Here is a 5,722-nt window from a genome sequence, read left to right as displayed (position 1 = left end):
GCTGCAGAGAAAACTCCGATTGCTGCCCTACGGGGTCGGGCTGGAGCGAGGGCCTGCCTCGTGGTCTCTCCTCGGCCAGGTGGCCCAGGGCTGGGAACACCAGCTGGGTAGGTGCCCTCCCTGCTTCTTAAAACCGCAGCAGCCCTGGGATGCTGCTCCCACCCCGCAGCCTGAGTAATTCATTCTGCTGATTGCAGTAGTGCTAGTTCCCCTCATCACAAAGATGCTACTGCTTTAAATCTTTTATTATTTTTTTTCCTTAACCAGGCCTTTTTTAATTTGCTGGCAGCTTGGAGTAATGAAAAAAAAAAGTGGCAAAGTGAAAAATACACCAAAATTTCCCTTCAGCGCTGTGGCCAAATCTATCTTTTGGGAGCTGCTGCTCTGTCCTGTTCTGTGCTGGAGAGCCATTTTTCTCATCTTCACTTGTACTGCAAAACTGTGCTTCCTCTTATGCTGAGGCCAAACACATCTCAGGAAAAAACTGCTCGGTTTGCCAAACACGCAGCTGATGACACATGTATTTATGCTCCCTGGCAAACTAAGTTAAACAAACAGGGACTAAGTTGGGCAGACGTTACAGGAGGTAGTACTTCATTATAACTTGACTGTGAGCAGCTTATTCTCCTCTCCAATTATGGCATCACTATGCATCACTTTCCCAAGAGGGGAGTATTCTGCGGGAAAAAATTACCACATAAAAAGTCTTGAAAGTGCAGTAACTGTACAGTAGGGGACAGTAGCTAAAATGAAATATTTAAACGCGTGTACATCTGTCTCCTTTTGTAAAAAGTATGGTTGTTTTTACCTCAGATATTAAGCTGCTAAATTAATTCCTGAAAACTCAGTCATTTGGTTCTCAGTGTGCCTAGATTCAAGCTGCATTTCGGTAACATCAGGTTCTGTGCACATACACAGTAGGTTTCCATTGTCTGCTGCTAATTATCACCCAAATTTGATTTGCACGCTCTTCAAAGGGACTCATATCTTCCCATTTAGTTATTTGCTGCACTGCGATGAATCTTTAATTCAAACCAAACGTGGGTCAATTTCCAGCTGAAAAAAATGCGAGGAATGTGTTTATCCGTGGTGGTATCAGTGCCTCTTTTTAGTTTTCTATATGTGTTGATTCACGGCCTCAGTGGGGAGGTGAATTTGTGTCAATCTGTGAATTGGCTTTGCTTGTTTGGCAGGTTTGTAAAGGGTTTGGTCAGTTGTAGAAGGGCTTAAATAATTGTGCAGAACTGGAATGGTTCTGGTGGGCTTTAGAGTGAGCCGCGCAAGTCCCCAGGTTGCACAGGCACAGAAGACTCTCATTATACTTGAATTCCCATCCTACCCATAAAAAGTTATCTGTGCAGGGATGAAATGGAGAGATGGAATAACGCAATCTACGTTTTTTTTTCCTGTTGCATTGACTCTGAATTAAAGAATGCACACGTATTTTCTGCAATCTCCTTGGCTGTCACTGTGACCCTCCACCATGTCCACAGCCAAAAAGTTTCAGTCACGGAACTGAAGGAATTCTGGACATTTTCTCTTTAAAATTAATAGAACACACCAAATGCAAGAAACAGGGCTATGGCAACAATAAAATTTCATTGTAATAAATACCACATGTGATCACGATTTACAAAGCAGACAATAAAGACTAATTTAAAAAGAGAAATCCCTCTATTCTCTTTCATGTGGCTGACAGCAGCATCATTTCTGGCTGTCTTTACTGGAGATTTATTCAAAGATTTAACACCCCCTTCTGTTTTTCTTCTCCTAGAAGCTTGGAGGAGGATACTTTATTAACTTACTATTCTTTAGATTCACATATGACCTCTGTTTTCTTTTAACCTGGAGGTAGTTGGTAGGAGTTCTGGATTTTTTTCTTGAAAGATATCTTTCTGAGATATTTCTGTATTATAATGTGGTGTTTCCTGCATTTATTTATTTATCTTCTAATGACTCATGCTAATGAACTTTATTTTATGAACACTGGCAAGCCTCTCCTCAGATGCTGTGTGTTGTCTTCAGGTACTTTCAAGATAAGGTATTTAATTTCTTGGCAAAGAAATGAAATGGTGCCCAAACAGTTGCAATAGGTCTGAACCAGTGACCTAATGCAAAAATATTTGCTGCTGTCAGGGGAAGAAAAAATCAATAGCTTTCTTGTGCCTAAATATTTTGGTCTTCTGTCACAATTAAAATCAGGGTCCTTCTGAAGTGGGCCAGTGATTCTATAATGAATATTGTGTGTTTGTATTGTGGCTGTATCTGGGCGGTGCATCTCAATAGGGTTTGATGCAAGGAATTCTTTTTTTGCCAAGTAGAAACTTTTTTTTTTTTCTTTTTTGTAGGGGTCACTGTTTCTGGAGTCCAGTGCTATGTAATTGGTTAATCTCTGTAATATTTTTACAGCTTATTTTCAGTCCTGCCAAGTCCAATCCAAACAGCTGTACATTTTTTCCTCCTACAATGCAGGTGGAGTATGTGCTGGTAAAATGTGCTGGGTACAGCGTACAGGACACATTAGGATGTACAAGACAGACCTTTCAAGTTTGGAATATCTCAACATTTGTTGACAAAAGCAGGGGGATCTTACTAATTTAACAAAAACACTAGTTATAACAGACTTAGGAACAAGTACTAGCCTATCATGACTGGAGTGGAAAAAAATCTTAAGGGATGTTTGGATCTGTAGATGTATTTCATATAAATTCCATTTATTTTTCTTAGTTTGGTTTTCATGTGTGTAAGCACATCTTCTTTCCTAATCCTTGTGGCTATTCTGCTCAAATGATGAACAGAACAGCAGTATTGCTTCTAAAAGATGTGATTACCTAGCCACATAAACTCATTTTGTTTTTCTTGTGCTGATGATCAGTTTAGGGCTGCATAAGGACTCCTTGAGAGTTCTTCATCCTTTAGGATACTGGGCTATCAATTAGCTTTCCAAGGTTTGTCTTCTAGATGGTTTACTATATCAAAACCTTTTTCTCAACAGAGAATTCTTCAAGTTCTCAAGAATATAATTTGGGTTTTAATTAAGTACCTATATCTAAGTGACTTCTGAGCTTAGTACTTGCTGACAACATGTCATTGCTATGCCTTTCCAAGAAGGTGGCTTTTTTTAGCAGTCACTGTATTACACATGTTCATGTTATTCCTCTACAATCTTCTTTATCAGTGAGAGTATCCCGTAATCTGACCAATGCTTCTCCTAAAGCTAGTTAAGTTTCACCAGAACAAAAACATGAGTCTGCCAGCTTTCTTTCTTAAATCTTGCTGCCTCAATTTTTTTCGCATAACCCAGGACATGAGAAAGACTTTTCCTTTTTATATTCTCTGGTCCTCTAGATAATACCTAAAATGATTTGTCTCTGTTAGAATGAAGTCCCAAAGTAATGGTCACCTCAGAGCAGAGATATTGAGAGTGGATCATGACGGGATCTCTTAAGATCTTTTATGGTTTACCCATAATCTTCACAGTATTTGGAGCTCACTATAGTAAAACCAGACCATTCATCTTTCTAAGGAATCTGCAGGTTGGTTGCCTGGAGCTCCGCTGATACCATATGGAGCACAGTACAATTGCTGAAATACCTCAGAATCATGCTTTTTCTGTTTCCACCCTTGTTCCACTGAAGATCCAGGGCTGTGACTCTGGGAACTTGTGAATGGGTTGGGTACTGCTTGCAGTCACTAGTTTTGAATAAATGTGGACTTTCTCTTGAGAGGTTACATAGCAATAATTGGTATCCTTCAGGATTTGTATTCCACTTGTGTTCACATTTGATACTTGGTTTCACAATTCTCTGTAGTTTAGAACTTCTTTTTGAATTGAAAATTGAGAGATGAGAGCTTGAAGGTGGGCTCAAAGCCATATATCTTCCCAGGTAAGGGAAAAGGCATGAGAGAACCCCCTATGAGTATTGCTATGAATAGAAAAATCCTGGAGGCGCAAACTAGGAACAGAAAATTACACAGACATTGAAAGTGCCTGTGGAGAACATATCCTGAGGAGCTCTGGTCATAGGTGGTTGGTGGTGGGGAGCTCACAACACATTTGAAATCTCTTTGCCTGGACTGTTAGGCTATGATTACATTTTAAGATGCACCTGAATAACAAAATATTTTCTGATTTTTTCAGATCAACCCCTGGTTGTGTATCCAGCTGTATGTGTAACCATTTTTGTGGGAATGACTCTGATCTCTCATTTTTCTTCCTTCCAGGGGAGGGAGAGTGACCTGAGGTTCTCTTCTGGCTAAGTAGTTTAGAATAAACGGATTTTAATGCAAAAATATATTTTTGGAGGTATGTTTACTTTAACATTCTTTTACTTCAGAAACAACATTTTTATTTTCAAGGTACCGGACTGCTTGAATTTTGTTTAATGCTTGCTGTTCATAATAAAATGGAAGAGGAACCCTTCCCACTCCTTAGTCTTTCACTCAGTCTTTCTGTCAGTCTATCTCCCTAGATAGCTTCTGTGACCCCTTTCCTCTTAGAAGGCTTTTAAACTGAAGTGGTCTTTTGATCTCCAGCTTTTTAGCCAGGAGAAGCAGCTTTGTCCAGGAGCCTTATGTTGTTGACTTGCCACTTGTGAAGAAGGTACTTAGCTGAAAATACCTTGATGCATTCTTGGTAATTCAACACATAGCCTCCTACTTATATAGAGCACTTCCATCTCAGAGGAAATTCTAATAATCTCCAGGCACGCCTAATTTGCATCCCTACTGCATATTATTACTCATAAATTAATAATGCAGGTAGTCTGTTATGTCAGAGCTTGTGGTGGACGCTCACACGTGGACTTACTGGGGACTTGAATTGCTTTTATGTATGGCGCAATTTACTGCAAACTGGATGCACAGTATTTATTTCAGCTGAAATGCTTTTGGTCCAAAAAGTCTGTTAGAGTAAAGAAGAGTATTATTTTAGTTTCTTGTCCAGACCTAAAGTCATTTGAATTATTTATGTTATTACAGTCAAAGGGGGAGTACCAAAATAAGAAATGCAGAGAAAATCAGCTCAATTAGATATGATTTTAAATGAGCTTTCAAAAAAATACAACTCTGTACAGCTCAGCCCTGAATTGAAATGCGGACAAATTAATTGACCGTAAACCTTCATGGGGCGTGACAGAAATGAGCTCTGTGGAGAACAAAGATAGACATTTTTATCCACTAACGTTTCTCTGGGATATCCTAGCTAATCTTCACACCAGAGGAGTTTTGGGGGTGATGTGACCCCCCCTCTGCTGCTTTCACACCTAGGCAACTTTATTAATTTCATCAGCGCGAGGTCAGAAAATTCTCTCAAAGCAGAGACCAGGTCCATAATAGAGCTTTTATAAGGACTCCAAGACTGGTGGTGTCCAGGGCATAAAAACACTTTGAGAAAAGTCTTTGAAGAAATATTTGCCTTTCTTTTTTTTTTTTTTTTTAAACCATGTTGATATTAAGAAAAATGGGCCTTTTCTGTCCAGTGGAGAAACCTTGTCGCAGTTATCCATGCCTCTGACACCTTGAGGCTGTGTTATGTTATTGTCGTGCAGTCCATACAGGACTGTACGTTGAGACCCTTGGAAACTGGAGCTTGTGCACAAAGTGGAGCTTCATGCCAAGAACACTTTAGGTCAGGTCTGCTGCTTGTTATTAAGATCCTGGGTAGAATTCAAGGTGTTAGCTTTAGTCTACAAATCCCTAAGCAGGCACCCAGGAGACTGCT

This window comes from Cygnus atratus, chromosome 3 (assembly GCF_013377495.2).
Source record: "Cygnus atratus isolate AKBS03 ecotype Queensland, Australia chromosome 3, CAtr_DNAZoo_HiC_assembly, whole genome shotgun sequence".
NCBI lineage: Eukaryota > Metazoa > Chordata > Aves > Anseriformes > Anatidae > Cygnus > Cygnus atratus.
Note: the sequence above shows the minus strand (reverse complement) of the source record.